We start from the raw sequence: 19249 nt of genomic DNA, 5'->3' as shown, positions 1-19249 counted from the left end.
GTAATTACAAATCAGAGTAGGGAAAACAACCCTGCTGGAAGCTGGCACTGGGCTACAGCCCAGCTGCCTACGGGAAGACACAGAGCTCAGACAACATGTATGCTCCTTTGCATGCTATGGAGGGTACATGTGCAAATAGGGTCTGCAGATAATAAATTATTTTAATGGCAGGAACTTATTCATGGGCCTACTTATTTTTGTTGTTTTATTTAATTTGTTGTATTTATTACTTACCTGTACATGTGTCTGGGAAGAGAAGAAAACCATTCCTCAATCCACTGCTCTGCTCCATCATCAGACTCCTGGTTTCTCAGCCAGGCTTCCACATAATGTCCTCCTCAAGCACTAAGCACAGTGATGCTCACACGTGTTAGCCACCACTCCAACCTTCAGCAATCAAAGAGAAAGGAACTAGCCCATTTCAGCAGGACAGGTCTTGAGATCTTGACCAGCTCAATGACTGCAGCTGGGACAGTGGGAGCCCTACAGGCAGCGCAGGGAGGAAAGGGGCTGCCAGCCCTACAACCACACCACGCTGCTTCCCCTGGAAGCTGCTGGGCATTTGCACTTTTGAAAGACTCAAAGACTCCTTCAGGTGGCAAAGCACACACTGCAGGTATCTGCTTTTGAAAAAAAATTGGCCCCTTTTTTGTTATTGGCTTTTCAAGGCTTGGGTTGAGCCACTGACCTCGGTATCCAGACTTAGAAAATAAGCACTTAGACCCCTTAATGCAGACCTGGGCTATGGACATCCCATTAAGGCACCCATGGTTGAAAACCAGCTCCTCATAGCCAAAATAAATAGCTGAATCAATGCTACACAGAGTTTAATCTAAACATGTAATGGAGTCTAACCCAGATATACACTGTACTCCATCCACAGGTCCTGGAGATGGCAAACTGAAGCCTGCTTTTATAGTGTGCCAGCTCAGGGACCTGTTCCCAATTTGCAGATTTGGCCTGTTGCATTCTAAAAGATGTTTAATATACTCGATGCCTGTTTGTGTTAATGTTTACCATTGAAGTTTTTCATTATTTGATGTTATATTTGGCCATAGCATTGAAATTCCATTGGACCAACTGAAATCTAGTGTCAAATCAAAGCCAAAGAAGCGTCTTTGCGATAGACCTTCAGTTCCCATCCAGCCACGTTTAAAAACAAAACAAAACAAAACAAGACTATTGTAGGTGTTTCCTTTGTAGTTTTTCTTCTTTTTGCCAAAGAAATAGCAAACACTTTATTTATTAGCTGGTTTTATGTTTGCAGCTCTGGAAGAGCTGGAACATCGGGCAAAGGCACCATGGACTATCAGAGAGGTGCCAGACAGGCACAGGTCCCTCTGGTCAGGGCAGGGGAAGGCAGTGGATGGCTGAGACTCCTGAGACCTCCTGAGGCTTTGTCATTCAGGACACTGCCTATGGACTTCTGTACATCCCAACCACTGCGCCTTTGGGGACAGTGGACCAACTTCTGCTGCTTGCAGGTGGCTTCTTCTCATGGGATCACGATCAGCCTTTGAAGCCCAAACAATAAACCCTTTCCCACCGTGTCAGACCGTGATGGGCTTCCCCGGAGTAGGGAGAGCAGTTCTCATCCTGAGAAACCCAAAGCCTTGATTCACCAAACTACCTAAGCACGTGCCTAAAATGAGACAGCTGCACTGAGATTCGCTCTACGTGAAGCACTTGGAGTAACTCGACCCCAAGGAGGAGGCTGCCCAACTGGGGGGTCTGGCACCCGGCGCTGCGTTCTCCTCTCTGCATGCCTGCCTCTATTTCTGGTCTTAGGGTGGAAACTTTCCGTGGAAACCCAGAGCTGCAGGATGAGGAGCAGATCCCCCAGCGCTGCGGGGAGGCACGGATGCTGGGTGGAAGCAGAGGTGCTCAGCACTTGCAGATTCAGATCCTGCAAATCATGCACGCGCTCACACAAAGTGCTGGCATGGCTCAGCAAGTGCAGAGTGAAAATAAATGAAGGAGGCCTGCCCAAGTCCAGATGTGTCTGAATTCAAGGGGACCTGGAAAATAATGATGGCCTGGATTAAAAAAAAAAAAAAAAAGGAAAGAGCATTTAAACATAAAGCCATGGGGGTAGGCTTGAAAAACAGTCTACAGATATTCTCTCATCTGCCTAACAGGGGAGCTGGGAGTAACCTATTTCTCAGTTCACCAAAGAAATTGTTTCAAACAGTTTCCCCTCCCCAGCATGTTTTCTCCAGTTTTCTCATCAAAGTTAATACTGAGTTTTGTTATTCCCCCCCCCCCCCTTTTTTTTTTTAGTGAACTATACATTCTTTTTCAGGATGGTGTTTTTCACTTCTAAAGATTATAAATTAAATTATCTAAATGTCATCTCAGTACATAAAAGCATTCATTTGACAGCATTAAAATGAAATATTTTGATTAATGAAGAGTTCCCACTCAGCTCCAAACAGGACTCCTTTCTGAAATGGGGGAAAAAAACACTCTGCCTGCAAATCTTTGTTCAGCTTTAGCTAAGTGCTGAGACACTCAGAAAAAAGATCTGTGGCGTTTTACTGAAGGAAATGTTGCATACTTAATATGTAACAGCACTTGTGAAAAGCACACCCAACTCTGGTCTTAAAATTATCTCTGAGAGACATGCAAGAAGCCTGATATTTTGGGGGATATTCGTAAGTATTCCTCACGGTCACAGCCCACTGGTCAGGGTCAGATGGAGACTTTACCATCTAACCTTGTAGTGGAGCTTACTGGACTGGATGGACTGTCTAATCCTGAATACCATCATGTTACTACATCACTCCTGAACTGATTTATTAAAAGCCCTTGAGACCCTGATGTTCTTGAGACATTATATGTTACTGATAAAAAATTAAGTAGAACAATTCTCCTGGCACTAGTACCACTGGATTGCAATTAGAGTAGCACCCCAAATCAGCATCCAGTCTTCTATTCTTTCAGCTAAAATCTGCTAAAACAGATGACTAGGTTCAGGTCTACTCTGGGACTTCTCGATGCTGGTTTGGCCACGCACCACAAGAAAATATTTGAAAATATAAGAATTTGTTCCCCTTTGAAAAAAACCTTTGAGAGACAGCTTAATGAGTTGGGCACAGCTGCTAGCTGGACCTTGGTGAGAAGTGCCCCCCACACCACCACAGCCATTTCCTCCTGTCCCCAGGTGTATCCACACAGCTCTGTGCTGCAGCCAGACTGCTCCTGGTTACCCATGGGCCCCACTGCTGGCCCAGAGTCTGGGAGCTTGTGGCCTGCAGTGGGCCAGCCTGACACAGCACAAATCCAACGCCATATTCCTTTCCCGACTATTTACCTACTACAAGACAGATGGGGATAATGGACTTTCCCCTTTCTGCAATACTTGTCAAGTGATGCTTGCTGATGAGTAGGCTGGGGGGTCAGCAGACTTCATTGGTCAAGACAACAGCCTTGGCCACCACTGTCCCTGCCGTACTCTCTCCCAGCTCTCTTGGGCAGGAGAAGTCATCCCACTCAGGTCTGGCCTCAATGGGCAAGGAGAGCAGTGCCAGTGCCCGCACTTCCCTGCGGGTACCAAGCTCTGTCTTCTTCTTCCAGCAAAGTAACTCTGCCTTTGGACAGAAAATGCTTGAAGTAGTTTCTAGATCAAGTCAACAGAAAGACGTGCGGACTCAGATCCGGCCATCACACAGCAACAGCGTGCTGACTGAGCCAGGCTCTTCTACATAAGTTGTACTCCTCTACTGGCTCCTCGGCTACAGCAGAGCAAACGCATTTTGTGTTAGCAAAGGACCTAGTCCACACTGTGTCAGAGTTTGCTGCAGCTATTCCACTTCAGATCAGCTACAAACTCAGCCTCCAGGCATAGTTGTCACATCTGCCACTTCCAAATAAAACGGGCTCGCAGTATCAATGAAATGGCATCAGAGAAAGCGTATAGCAAATGTAATATGTTAAACATTAACCACAGCGCTCACAGTCTAGAAAGGTCTGATAAGCCACGATTAAACTTAATTATGGATTATTTTATATTACCTACTTCCAAGGACTGAAGAAAATTGCTTCCTTTTAACTGCCTTGGCTGGCTTGTTCTGACCACACACATACTGGGGGATATTTTTCCATGATTGATGTATTTGTTTACTGAACTCCTTGCTCAGATACAGGCCGATTCTCCCTTTAATCAGAGGTGTGAATACCTTAATTGTTGTCAGAGTCCATATTAACCTCTTGATTAAAAGCCATCCTCAAGCTTACCAGTAAAGAAATCCATGCAACAAAGCAAAGTGGAATTCTTTCCTCACAACATGCCAAATACATCCCTTATTTTATGCTCGTGTATTTGGCTCACTGGCATTTCATCAAGATGTTTCATACAACAGACACGTTTTTTCTATTTTTTTTTCTTTTCCCAAGGACAAGGTGGAAGTTGTTGGGATTTTGTTTTTTTTTCTTTGCTTTTGCTTCAGGGCAAAAACTTCCACAAACATCAGTTTTCACTCAGTTTTGTTTGACGGCCTACCCTCACTGACTTCTTTGCTATAGCAATATTAGCAATAAAATAAACATGTCCAAATTCAGAAGCATAAACAAGTTCATCGGTGACACTAATGTTGCCTGGCAAATAATTCTCCTTGTTTCTGCAAGGGCTTCAATTTCTTACAGATTCAAAGCAAATTCATCTTTAATTTGATGCTTCGGTCTTATTTTTCTTTTCCCAATCTCATTAGAGTAAAAATAGCAAGGATATCCATATGATTAAAGACTTCATGTGCAAGAAAGCAATCTGGTCATAGTGCTCCTTAGCTTTATGTACTTCTTTCTATTTGACAACATTAATTTGCCATCTGTCAGCTCAGTTACATAGTTTACTTGCTGCTTGCTTGTGTTCACCTACCCCTTTTTCGTTGTCAGCTGTTTTTAATAGCTGGGCCTCCTTGAGTGGGTCATTTATGCAGATTTGAAACAGGAGAAATCCTAAAAACTGACCATATGGGAAGCCACTTTGTACTCCCTAGGCTGACACAGCCACGCACAGTCCTCCAACCCGCCCCACCTCAGCACTTGCAAAGAAATCTCTTCTTCATACCTCTGTAGCACCTTTCATCCAGGGTGCTCCCCAGCATGCACACAGCATACCAAACGCATGGAAGTGGCCCAGTTGTGCTCTCCTGGGCAGCCCTGCTGAAGTCAGCTGAATTGTACAAGGCTTGTTGCCAGCTGAATTTAGACCCAGACCTGTGAGCAAATAAATGAATGGAAGAGATTGTAAAAATCACAGAAGAGGGGCCAGGCAACTGCTAGCACTGTCCTCTGCCAGCAGGATATCTCACACATACTATGTCCATGCGTAGTGCTGATATTTACCTCACAGACATGAGCTGAAAACACTCTATAACTGATTTTTTAATGAAGTCTTCTGTAAAAACTGTCTGAATTCCTCAGAACGTTTCTTCTTCATATAAGGGTGACGGAGCACTGGCACAGGCTGCACAGAGAGGTGGTGGAGTCTCCTTCTTTGGAGACATTCAGATCTGCCTGGATGCCTACCTGTGCAACCTGGGCTAGGGAGCTGCTTTGGCAGGGGGGTTGGACTTGATGATCTCTGGTGGTCCCTTCCAACCCCTACAGTTCTGTGATTCTGTGATAAGCCTTAATTCCAGAAAAAAATAACTGGAAGATGGTCAGGAGAGCTGGGAGGTGATGCTGTACTATACCATGTTTTGGAGAGACATGAGAACGAACACTTTCCAGCTTCCATTTGCCATCAGGCATCCAATCCCATAGTGAAATAAAAGCATCTGATAAATCCAATATTATCCCCCCAAACGCTGACATTTTCAGAATCATCTGTCACTGTTACTACTTCACAGAATCATAGGGGTTGGAAGGGACCTCCAGAGATCATCAAGTCCAACCCCTCTGCCAGAGCAGCTCCCAGCCCAGGTTGCACAGGTAGGCATCCAGGTGGGTCTTGAATGTCTCCAGAGAAGGAGATCCACCACCTCTCTGGGCAGCCTGTGCCAGTGCTCAGTCACTGCACTGTGAAGAAGTTTTTCTATTACTGTTCATTCCATGTATGCTGTTTCTGAAAATGCTACCTTTGCGTGGCACTTTTAAAGTGATCTTGCAAATATCCAAGCCTGTCTATAAAAGTTCCGTTATTAAAATATCTCCGTTCTTCCAAAACCCATTGCAGAGAGTGCAGTCCAGTGGTCAGTGACTCAGCCTTCGTGTGAACAATCCTATTTCCTTGCTGAAGCTGAGAAAGTAAAAACTGCACAGGCTTTCTTTTCCTGGAAATATCCCGCATTTGAGCATTTGGAGTGTGGGCTGAAGGGGAAACAGGGACCAGCTCTCAGCCTGGAGGTGTTCAAGAAACATTTAGATGTAGCACTAAGGGACGTGGTTGAGTTGGGAAATATTGGTGGTAGGTGGATGGTCGGACTGGATGATCTTGGATCTGTTTTCCAACCTTGATAGTTCTATGATTCAACAACAGGGGCATCTATCCAGATCCCAAACTTTGAAGTCTTCATAAGTTATCTCTGAGGTTAAGTGTGACACTTATGAGAAGAAATACTTTATCTTAAATAATCTATAATTCTGAAAATGCAGCAAAGACAATTCTGCCCAATTTTTGCATGTCATTTTTTCTGCCCTGTGAAGATCTTTGGGCTATAAGAAGGCACTGAAAAGAGAAAGAAACCTTTGCTCCTCAGCAGAAAGCCAGTGCAAAGGCTGATTGCGGCTTAATTTATAGGGGAAAAATAGAACTGTGAACAGCTAGTGCCCTGGCCAAGGGTCACCAGGGAAGGTGAGCACTGTCCATTGTTCTTCCTTTTCCCCTTGCATTGTGCATTGGGAAGTGTACTTAAAAGAGTTTTCATCCTCAGGATTGGTTCAGTTAGTGCAGGTAAGTCAACTAAGGGTTCATAGCAACATGAAAATTCATCAAGGAATCTTGATCTTTACTCACACTGTGCAGGGATGGTGTGATGCTGCAGAAGAGTCCCACGCTAAGTGGCCTGCCCTCCTTCCAGCCTCTGTGCTACACTCAGCCCAGCACACAGGCTCTGCAACATCAGTAGAGGATGTCTGAACTCAGACTGCACATTACTTGGACCATAATTGAACATGACTTTGCTAGTTTTTATCCACGACCCATGTGGGAAAGCAGCTGGTACTGGGGCAGGTTGTATTTTAAGGAATCCAGGAGACAGCTGGTGGTGATGGGGACAGAAGGGTGATTCCAGGAGAGGTGGTCAGTGGGCGCATTGCAGGCTAGAATCCAGGCACACAGGCTGAAAATACTTTCTATTGTGATTACCATGTCCACAAAAGAAAACATGAAAGTACCTTCCCAGCTCTAACCCTGTTATAACCAGCCCTGAGAAGATCACTCCAGTAAAGGGAAGTCCGACTGTGAGGCAGAGCCAAAGTAATACCTCCAGCACTGCTTCCCTGATGGGAGCGTGGCCAGATGTGTGCCTGCCTCTGGGCTAGAGCTGCCTTGTAATTTGTAACAGTCTCCAGGCTGCTCTAATTTACATTGGGGGCCAACGCACGGCTCACTTCAGACAGAGTTCAAAGACTGCCCGGACACGAGCAGCCCCAAGCTGCTCCACACGCGGTCTGCCCGCGGCCTGCACCCACTCAGCAGTTGGCATGGGGCAGCAGGAGGTCCGTGTCCCAGCCCAGGGCCACCTGGTTCCAGTGGGGCTGGTGATGAGCTGGCTGCTCTCATGAGGTACCAAGCGACCCCGCCAAGCTCCTCCAGGTCTCCAAGGAGTACTGCTTTGCTTTTGCACAGATTGCTCAAATGAGTTGGATTCAGATGTCCAAATACGTAGGATTATCTTTCAGGGCTGTAAGTTGGGCTTTGCTGGCCAAACCTTTGTGTAGGAAACATGCTGGCACTGACAACAAGCCATAATGGCCAAACAAACCCATCAATGCTTTGACCAGAACAACAACAGCAGAAAACAATAGGACAACAATGCAATAGTGCCAGCAAAACTTGGCAAAAAAGGAAAAAAAAAACACAAAAAAACCAACTATTTCAGAAAGCTGAGCCTGTCACATTTACAACAAGGCCTGACAGCTTTTGGGACATGCTGTCTTCAAAGGGGCTGGGTTTGGTTTAGAAGCTCATTCATTTGCACTGGGTTCAGGGCACCAGTCCTCCTCCTCTCTGGGAGGACTCATTAGCTACAGGGAAACTCAGTGTGAACTGGAGGTGTGTGTGGGGTACGGGCAATTACACAAGCACCTTAGAAATAAATCACGATCCTACTGTTGATATGATTGGAAACCTGGAACTGATCCTCATTTTAGCCTGGGAGAAGTTCTTCAGCAACACTCTATAAACTACAAAGAGAAGAAAAGGAAATTGACTTTAAAAACAACATTTTAATAATGCTAAGGTGTTGACAAAAATCTCAGCAAGGAAAGGAGCTCCGCACTGGGACGGGAACGCTGCGGGGAAGGGCTGCAGCTTCTGCCCATGGCATTGCCTGGGCCAATGTTTTGTTAGCTCAGAGACCACTGCCACTATCGTGTGCCTGGGGAGGGTGCTGGGGTGGAAAGCAGGCTGCTGGAATATGTAAGAAGGAACTGGGGATAAAACACTGCTTCCCAGGGGAGCAAAGGCAGAGGCAAGACAGCCCTCACCCAGACAGGGAAGCCACAATGCGCTGCAGCATCGTGAGACATGAAACAGGATTGCAGAGCTGCCATACTTCGGAACTGGAAATCCCAGATGGAAGAAGGGTATGCGCTCCCGAAGCATGTGTGCTGCTAGCCCCACATGCCTGAGATGGAAACTGGAGCACAAACTGCAAATCTACTGTCTAGCACACTGACCTTGAGTGTGTAATACCCCAGCTGCGCCAGCCTTGCGCAGGGTGCAGCTAAATGCATGCACACTGCGACTGCTTACCCTGGAGATGTGTGCCAGGCCAATGGTGTCACCATGTACCCCAAAATACACTCCATGTCCTCCTTCTCGGGTTCAACAGACCACCTGACATTCAGACATCCCACAGTGATGCAGTGTGAGCGCTAACAGATACACAGTGACGTTGGTGGAAAGGATGGACATGTGACGTTCCCTGGTCACACCTGCAAAACTCAGAGCTGGGAGGCTCAGGATGCTCTTCTGGAAGCTGGTTACACCAATTTAATGCCTACAGAATTCAACTCTGGGAATTACACTTCCTTGAACATCTCAGGTATTTTTAAGGCTCTGTTCTCCTCCCATAAACTGGGATAACAGTTTTTGACTTTTTGGTCAAGACTATCTCCTGTCTCCTACACTGAAGATTTACTATGCCACAGACAGCACGCTGAAGCCAAGTTGACAGTAATGTAACAGAAATCATATTGATTCTGTGCCAGATTATGACAAAGAGTGCTCACACCGATGATGTGCTCTCCTGCAGCAGCATGTTCTGCTAGATACAAACCACAAGGGAAAGGCATTGGAATCCCTAAGTGAGATGCTGTGTAATGCAATAAAAACAGCCACAGAAAAAAAAGAAAGAAAAAAAAAAAGCACAGGAACACAGAGGCCCAGATTCTCCAGTGATGCACCCTGCTACCTTTTGAATGGTCTTGATAAAATTATGCTGTTTCCAGGCAGCTGAGAGTCTCCCTCTGGTCTGTGGATGAAGCAACATTTTTAGTGGTACACAGTAACCCCAGTCATTTCCCAAAGACGAGCTGCAGGGCTGACCATGCCGAGGAGAGGCTGGGCAGTGATGGCTCCAGGTAACCTCTTCACCATTTGTCATGTCAGTCATGCCCAGCTGGCTTAAAGGAATTAGTTTTCCATTTAATTTGGGAAATTTTCCCAGAAAGTCTTGACTCCTGAATAAGAGCTGCTCAGAATATACTCCATCACATCTGGCCACCTTTCAGTGAGCTCTGTCACTCCTCCTGCGCACATCAACCCGGGTGACTGCTGTCACGGACGCTTGTCTGGATTCACCCGCAGCCAGCTGCAAGCTCAGCCTGCCAGGAGCCAAATTGGCTCAGGGTCTTCTGCAGGTATCCTGATGCCAACACATTTTCTTGGTGTCAGGCTCTTGGAACATGGGGTAGCAGGTATTTATGAGATGGCATTGCGGTTATTCAAAGTAGAAATCACTGCAGAGGTACAAAGGAGCTACGTCTATCATATCTTGGTCATGTTCTGCTATTGCAACCTGCTGCAAGGGCACTAAAAACCTGAAATACCATACTCCCAAAGGCCTCCCTGACCTTAATGCAGGCTGTCTTGCTGGGTCTCCTGCCCCTGGGGCCCAGCTGGGACTGAAGGAGAGTGGGGAGCAATGCCAGCAGCAAACCCAGCACTGCTGCCATGCTCTGCTCCTTGCTGTCTGACTTCCCTCCACGCTTCTTCCTCCTGACTTTCCTTTTGAAGTTTCTTTTGCATTGTGGTTGGTTCTCAGATGCACCATAAAAATCCGCGTGCTGGGAATACTGTGGTTAAGACATGGGAATGCAAACATTGTGAAATAACTTGGGTTTTGTTTTTCTTCTCCTTCCCCTTTTTTTCCCCTTCTATAAACTAACTTTTCCACTTCTTCAGTATGCTGGCACTTAGAACTTGTTTGGCCCGTTAACAGAAACAAGGACTGAAAGGGTCACAAAAATGGTCTGTTTTGAAAAAGGAGTGCTGTGAGCTCTCAGCCAGGACTCAAGCAGGTAACTCCCAGTGCCCAGCTGGTGCACCTCAGCCCCCAGCTGCAGGAGACTCAAGTGGCTGTGACTTATGGATCCCCAGCCCAGCTGCCTCCGTGCCTGCCCTGCATCCTCTCGCCCAGCAGCTTGCCCCCACTTGGTCCTCACCTCTCCCCTGGCTTTCTGTCCTCTCCATGGCCATCCTGTGCCACCTTCACCCCCAGCTTTCAACCGATAACCATTAGCTCTTAATGCTGCTCCCAGTCTTATTCCCCAAGGTCAGTACCCCACACAGTTGTCATGCTGAGCCTCAAACCACCCCACTCTTCATCCTGAAGATTGCTGGTAGATTGAGCCAGCTCACTGTGCTCATGGTAGCAAGACATTCAGCTTCAGTGTTCTCCGTGCTTTTTAAAAATATAGACTTTCATGGCAACAGGGTTTGGTTCCTACAGGTCTGTCCAACACCGCAGCACAGCCCAACGTGCTCTCTAAAGAACATACTTTTTGTATTAAAAGACGAGCAGACAAAAAGCAGTTTCCACTGGGTGCAGCATTCTGCTGCTGCCTCCCACGATCACACCTTCACCTCACCACACCCTGCCTCTATCTTCATACACACTGAGGAAGAAAAAAGCAAAGAGATCCCATCCTTCCTCCAGGAGAACTCAGACACAGGGAGGCTGAAGGGCGTCAGAAAGGCCTTGCAGGCTCCCGAAGTCTCAGCCCACGTCCTAGGAAACAGCCTTTCTCTAAAATGGTACTTTTAGGTTTTTCATAAAGAAAACATTTTCATTGCTTTTCGGAACACGATATCATTAGAAAAGATAAATTAAAAAAAAAAAATAAACCCTCAACATTTTTCACAGTCTGGACCTGCATCTCCTGAATGTGTTGGTTTGGCTGCACTGTGTTGCTCTTCATTTTTTCGCTCTTCATCGAGCGTTCGGAGACGCCTGCATGCAGCACGCTTCCAATGGGCCCTGGACACTGATGTCTATTCCAAAACACTTCAGAATATAAAAGAACATGAAGCTGATTTGAGCTCCCTGCCTCTGGCCTATCTGCTGAAGTGCCTGCTGAAGTGCTGTTGTAGGCAGATCATAATTAATAATTAGAGTTATTTATAGTGGGGCCTGCAGAACAGAATTGAAAGTGTCATCAGATTTTACATCCAAAATATTGTCTAAGTTAGTGCTTTCTAATTCCCAGGCATTGCTGTGGGAAGATACAATTGCACATGTAAATACTTTCCCATGCCTCCTCACCATGTGCATATTTTGCATGTGTAAAGCATATGGGAATGTACGTAGGGCCTCGTTGGAAATGTAGTGTGTGTGTAAATTGTTGCTTGTCTACATCTGTGTATCTAATTGCATGTGAAAATCACTACTTTAGTTGCATCAATGAAATACAACTTTTTGAAAATACAGCCTGCATGTGTTTCTCATTCATTTTAGTGAGGCACAAGATGATCCAGTTGAAAAACAGTAGCTAAGACCAGATGTTCTTCTGTTCCTCCAGCGTGAGAGAAGCAGCTCAGCCTTAAGCAACTCAATGCAGCTTGGTTTAGGATGCTTGCACTATCATGGGAGAGAAAGCTTGTCTCCTTTGGAGGCCTTCGTTTCCAAGAACCCAGACCCTTCACGGGCAGAAACTCACCTTTGTTTCCAGGAATCGAGGATCCATCGCCAAGTGCTCCCCGAGGGCTGGTCAGCAGCGGCTACAAGTGCTGCTGTGTGGACATGTGGTGGGTTTTGGGGCAACCATGGGACTGTCCTGGGCTTTGGCCATCCCAACGGGACACATGGCAGAGGTTTAATGTAATATATGATGGGAAGGCTAAGTTACCCAGCTTTGCCAAAACGTCATTTTTAAACTATGTGCCTAATTTCTAAACAATTGCGTTTTAAAGATTTTAATAACTCCTTGAATTTTTCCAGAGCACTGCTGCTGCTGTGGTCATATTTCCAAATTCAATGTGCCTCTTACTCCTCCACTTAAAACATTCACTTTTCATTTAAACCTGCAGGAAAAACAAAATCTGGATTACTTTCAAATTATTGGCCAAACTCAAAGAGACATCCCAGCCCTTTATGGGGTGCAGATAAAAGAGCTTACGGCCCCAGCTCTGCCAGGAAAAATGTTCACTTTCTGTGAAAAACATTAAGAAATCAAATGAAGAGCTTATTAAACTTTTAGATGCAAGAATTTGCAAATTGGACAGCAATGCATGCATATGTCAGACCCTTGAGATGAGATGGTGCCCGTCATAAACTGCTGCTGGATGTGTAAATAAGACTCACTGTTCTCTTCCACAACCGTCGTGTATTGAAGTAGGAGCTCGGGCTGAAAGCACTCTTTGTGAGGATCAGCTCCAAAGATTTATGTGGAAGAATCTTTTCTTTATTTACCAGTTTGCAGAGACTGACAAAGTATTTGATACCTGGGAGCCTCCAGCCTGAGAGCGCGGCTTGTAAGAGCTTTTGTCAATGATTGTACCTGCTTTGCTATTTATTTTTCCGTACCCCAACCTGCAAGTGCCCTCTTGTCCCACTGACAAAGGACCTAAAATGAAAGCAATCTGCTCCACGGTCTCTTTCCTTCCACTTCTTCCAAAAGCCTCAAACAAAAACTGCTGAAGATGGCTTTGATCCTTCAAGTGCTTTAATCTAGGACATACGAACCTAATCCTCAGCTTTTCAAAGAAGTATTAGTTATTCTAATCGTTGCTCTAAAGTATTAGTTATTCTTCTGAAGAGAGGTGTTTTAGTTGGCAGAGGTGCTCGCTAGACATTGCAGGTGTTGGGAGGGTAGTTGTACCCGAGGGAGTGATGACTATTAAAAAATGCTCCTTCTCACCCATCAGCTCTGTTAGGTTACTTGCATGACTAACTGCAGGCTGCATGGGGAACACAAGAAGTCTCTATGATGATCAACCTGATGCACCTTTGTTGCTGCTGTTTTACAAACACATAAGAAGCTTTGACTCGTGAAGCCCACTCTGAGCTTGCAGAGTTAGCAGCCACAAAAAACTTTTCACTTTTTATTAGTAAACTTGCTGCATTTGATCTGTAAATTGAAATACATCAATGTCTCCATTTATAAACTCAAATATGTGAGCAGGGCTGCTGCAAATAAGGGCGTGCATGACCCCAGGTTTACATCCAAGGATGCTGCAGACATCTGCCAAGTTACACTGGGAGCTGGGTGAGAAAAGCAGTTGGTATTTTCTCCTTGATCACACAAATACAATATGTGCACAGCTAGAGGGCATTAATAATAAAATGAAAAACTCAACTATTTGTAAGCCCTTCTAAATATCATATTAAATACAGGTCTGGCCTAAAGATTTCCATGATAGCTCATACTGTTTGTAGCCAGAGATAGATACATGGGTAAGAGCTTGTTTGACAGGTGGAGAGACCACCTATTGTGGGATAGGCTCCTTATGATACTACATGCTTTGTTTCTTCCTTTCTCCTAGCAAGATCTGATCCAGCTTACTGACAAATTCTGTTCTGAATAGAACATCCTCAGAGCGTGTGAAACATCTGGAAACCTCATCTGGGTTTTTATGCATATATTGAATCTTACCTGGCACTGAGGCAGTGACACTACAAACAGGTAAAATACTAAAATGTTTGAGTCAGACTAAAGAGGATCTCAGCCACTCCATGACCACATGATACAAACCCTAAAAAATCACAGCCCAAACTGCTCCATTCTCATCTAATTCATGAATTTGTAGATTTAGGCAGGATGGCCCTGCAACAGAACTGACTGCTCTTGGAGCAACCAGACTCCTTGGAGGGACATGCTGGTGTCCTCATCTTGAACACCTCAATCTCACCAAGGCAGAGTTCTCATCCCTGCCTTATAGTATGACCAAGGACAAGAGTCTCGTTTCCGCTTTTCTTCTGAAGGTTATTCCACATCCTCAAGTCTGAGGTCTGCACCCTGCACGAAAATCTTTTCCTTGTTGGAAAGCAAGAAGTGAGCAGGCACTGTGGTTTTGCCCAAAGCAACTCAGCTCTGGTGAGAGGTCCTCTTTTTATCACTGTGTGACCTGTTTAGGAATCTGCAGGCATAGATAAGTCTGATAGAGTAGATAAGATCCAAAGCACCTTTCAACTTCAGGCAACAGCATTATAGACAGATGTTTGGTTACTCTCCCTAATCACTTGTTCAAGGAGAATTGTAAGTTGATTCAACCAAGGAGTCTGGATGAAGGACAGTGTCCATATGAGCATTCCTTGTTGAGCCTCCATGGTTCCACATCTCATCTGAACGGAGGAGATTTGTTTTGCTATGCTTGTATTTTCCTATATTTACATGGCAGTTTACATGAGCAAAAATTATCTTTAAAAGTCCTGGGACATTTTTCATTTGCTGTGCATGACTCAGCCCTGCAATAATGAATAAACGATGAGAAAATAACACATTAAAAGTCAGATTTCTTTGGATGTCCACCTAGATGACTTGATCTCTAGTGCTCTGAGTGATGGACTGTAAACCTGATGATGCCATGTGCATCAAGACAGCGCATTAATTTATTTCAGAGTGACTTCCTAAGATTCAGCTGCCTTCAACCAAGCATCAAGTAAGCTCTGGCAGAATGGTGGTTGGAGTCTCCCTGCACTCATTCAGAACATGTTATTGCTGGTGTGGGAAGCAAATGCAGCCGACCAGTAATGCCTGCTTCCAAAGAAAACACTCACTTTACTGTATCTGGTGCTTTAAAATGTACAAAAATAAATTATTTATTATCATGACTTTTGGGCTGAACCTATTTATATGGGCTTGCATCTGTCTGATCTGAAGACTGAGTCACTGACTGACAGACACCCTGTTGGCTGGTCCAGTTACTTACATTATGTCCATACCGTTCCAACAGCTTAAATAAAAATAGCAAGCCTGAAACTTCTCCTCTGTTGGCATTTCTTCATAGAGACGGGGTGTTGCTTAAAGAAACATCAAATCACTCTTAAAAGAGGTCAGATCTGCAGGGTGAAATGGTAGAATTAATGGTGAGACTCACTGGCTGCAGATTTCCAGCACAGCTTTAGACCCCTGAACAACTACCCTGGATGCCAGCAGAATCAGCAAACTGGTTTGGATGATGTGTGAACTGCTTCAGAGCATCCCTCCAACTATCACTCAATAGAACTAAAAATCTGTTAAAGCCCAAAGCCCGCAGCCACTTCCACGCCTGGCAGCCAGGGCCAAGTACAAAGGCAGCATTTCCACAGAAACCAAATTAGCTCTATTTCCTTTTTCATTTCCATCAGCAGTGTTACTTGAAATAATCTGGTGCCTACTAGGATTGGCAGCTGGGAGGTAATGAAAGGCGACCCAGGGCCTGGATGGGCCGGAAGGGGTCACATGCCTGGGGGAACTGCTAAAATGCTGGCCTCCCTCCTCATTTGCTGGATTTGATGGGAACAGGAGGGGGCCAACTGCATCTGCACTGTCCCAAAAATACGCACAAAGTTGTGGCACAACTGGCTGAGAGCATTCCCACTTAGCCTGTGCTCCAAAGTGGCTTTTCTGGGGTATGTTTTAGCCGTAAATGCTGCCAAAATCCCACAGGAGCACGTAAGCAAGAAAAGCAGCAGATATTTTGAAGGTCAGAGGCAATACTGCCATTGCAGTGTGGAGGTACAGCATTGTGAGAGGCATCTTCTATCTCACAGTCTCTTCCTGGAAACTCAAGTACAGATATTAATGATACCGTGATAAGAAGCAGATAGCCCTAGGGCTCTAGGCATCCTTCTACCTCTCTCAACACTGTGAACGCTACAGTTCCTTACCTGGCACGTCCTACTGATATTTACTTTCCAATATCTCAAGACCACAAAGAATTAACCACACTTATTAATTCCGTAATCCAAACCTGAGTATCTGTCAGTCAGGAACGGAGGAAAAAAAAACAAACAAACCACAGTCATATCCCACTTATATTAAGTTGAATGGTATTGCATTCTCGCGCCCAACTGATCAGGGTTTGAAACCCACCATTTTGGGTAGAGAAAGACACAGATCCTTCCCTGCAAGCTGCAAAAGCACTGACGTGTGATCTTCGTAGGACTCTTCCAATTGAACTGTTCTATTCTAAAGTCTAAACCATAGCATACTTGGTATCAAAATGTACTCACAGCCTCATCAAGCTTATTAGATGACCCACAACAAACACCATAACTTGCCTTTTGTCCAAGGGGAACCTTAATGCAATGAGTATACCTGCTTGTGGGTGACACCTTCATGAGATCTGAGAGACGTTTTTCCATCTGAAGGCGGTAACCATTTTTATGTAACTGTGACAGGAGTCAAATCACATTTTCTCCCTTTATTTCCCAGATCACTTTGTTTTGAAAAAGAGGAAGCAGTGTGGTACGGTCTGGTTTTGCGTGGCTGAGGAGAACTGGCAGTGACGAGGAGGATCTCCTGCTCACCACACGCACCTCGGAGCAATGGCCAACATCTAAGTGAAGTACAATATTCTCCACTTGTTCTGTGCTTGCAAGCATGGAAGACTATGAGTAGGATGTGTGTTTGTGGTTGAGGAGGTATGCAAGCTATGCTCTGTGTGGATGGAATACGCCTGGTGCTGAAAGCTGTGGGATGGAAGAATGAATGCAGTTGTATCGGGAGAAGGAGGAATGCTTACAGTATTTTGTGTCCTCAAATGTGGATTAGCTTGGACAGGGATGTAAGGTGGGAAAGACGTATCCTGAACACCTGTTTCTACATCTGTATTTTTATTCCTCGTTTTGGAGACAGTGTGCCTTGCTCCACACTCCCTGTCCTCATTCTGCACTCAGGTCCTTTCCATTCCATGCAAAAAGTTTCTGCTCTGAAGTCGTACTTCTAAGTGGGGAGAGACTGAAAGGGGTGTGATGATTCCATGGAGGCTGTGTGTCTGCAGGACCCCGCACATGTCTGCCTGTGGATGTGCTGGGAAAGTGGGGAGTGGGGAATTGTCTGCTGGGACAAGGCAGGGAGCACCCCGGTCTGTGAACCTTCGTCGAGCGTGGTGTTTCCTGCTGCTTTCCTCCCATAGCTCAAGCTCAGTCAAGGTCTTCAGCACAGACCCTTTGGAGAATGAGATTAAGGCAGCCTCGGTCTCAAAGTCCTGTGCAAACAGTGCAACGAGTTGGTGAACAGTGCTATTTGCACTTTTGTCAGCAAAAGGATATTTAATTGATTTATCAAGAAGCTAAGGTTAAAAATCTCTCCAGAGGCAATGGAGATACATGCACTTTCACTGACCTCTGAAAAACATGATTTATGGGAATACCCACTTATTTACCTAAATTCCCACAAAGTAACCTGAAAGAATTAGCCCTTGATCTCTGATGGCAAGGGGCTCTGTTCCACAGAAGTAAACTCACTGAAGGATGAAAAAGCAAAAACAAAACCTAAAGAAAATGTATTCTTTAAAACTAGGAATACATTGAAGGGATAGAAAATAATTTGCACTAAGTGGTGTAACAGAATATCGCTTGGCAATGCTGTCCGGCTGTGGATGGACAGAGAGACTTAGGGCTTCAAACCAGTTTGGTTTGGCTGTTGGCAATTAGGAACTTGAAAGGAAATTTGTAAGCTCAGGAACAAGAATTTCAACTCGGAAACGCTAAGATTCCACAGACCTATAGCCACATGCCTGACCTGCGCTCAGGGGGAACCTTGATCAGCCCTCCGCAGAGCATCTTGGCTCAGTGAAGTCCCACTCTGCTTCAGAAATTCAACTTTTACAGGATGGCCACCACCCTCCAGCTCTAGGCCGGGCGCCTGGCTGCCAACGCTTTCTGACGGATCCCAGAAATGTTGGACGGCAGTCTCAAAGTCAAACCCCTTTGTGAAAAGCACTGTGATCTCTTACAGCTTTTCTACAAAGAAGACGGGATCTTGGCTTCCAGGCTGTCCTGTAAAATAACTTAGTGCAGTCGGCTGCCCAGTGTGTAGTGCCTCTGTCTTGGAAAGATGGGTTTTGTTCCTTCTGTTAGATCTGAACTCAACATTCAGAGGGTGCACATGAAATCATGAACTACACAGGTCTGCTTATCATCCCCACAGCAAATCCCAGTTTTTAAACTTGCTTTAAGAAAAAAAAATAAAAAGGCTTGGCGAAATGCAATCTTTTCCTTTGAATTCCCAGCACAGCCAGCTCCCCTGAATTCAGTCAACAACTATGAAGAGAAATGGTCACTTTGGATGCCAGATCCAAAATGCACGCTGCTCTGCATGTAAAGGAATCATTGTGAAATTAGTTCTGATGTGCAGTGCTCGGACTGATCCAGGAACTTGCACGGACCTGGGAACTGAAGCAATGGAACGTAAAATCCCAGAAGTCATCAAAAATAGATCAAATCAGAACAAAACCTGTAAATTCGTTTGTCTGAGATGTTGGTTAGGTCATATTTAATGGTGTCTCTGAATCAGGACTGGATGTGCTTTCATGCCTCAGAGATCCAATCTGAAGTTACTCTTTCATCGCTTACCATGCTTTATGTAAAGAAGCCACAGAGTCCATCCGGATCAGACCCTGAGAGCCCCGAGCCAGTTTTGGATCTGGACTCTG

At 45.3% G+C, this 19249-nt stretch overlaps 1 long non-coding RNA gene across 2 annotated transcripts in view; it reads right to left on the bottom strand.

Annotated features, from left to right (window-relative positions):
• Positions 1-247: 247 nt before the first annotated feature.
• The window catches only part of LOC136047666 (uncharacterized), a 31389-nt gene continuing 12387 nt past the window's right edge, over positions 248-19249 (bottom strand). For both annotated transcript variants that reach the window (XR_010622114.1, XR_010622115.1), the window contains 2 exons: positions 5069-5217; positions 248-387 (listed from right to left, as the gene is read on the bottom strand). This is a non-coding gene — a long non-coding RNA (uncharacterized LOC136047666). The remainder of the gene's footprint in view (positions 388-5068; positions 5218-19249) is intronic.

Source organism: Cyrtonyx montezumae, unplaced genomic scaffold (genome assembly GCF_038088225.1).
Source record: "Cyrtonyx montezumae isolate F1298 unplaced genomic scaffold, pur_monq_1.0 scaffold_18, whole genome shotgun sequence".
NCBI classification, from domain to species: domain Eukaryota; kingdom Metazoa; phylum Chordata; class Aves; order Galliformes; family Odontophoridae; genus Cyrtonyx; species Cyrtonyx montezumae.
Note: the sequence above shows the minus strand (reverse complement) of the source record. Positions and strands in the feature narration are given on the sequence as shown.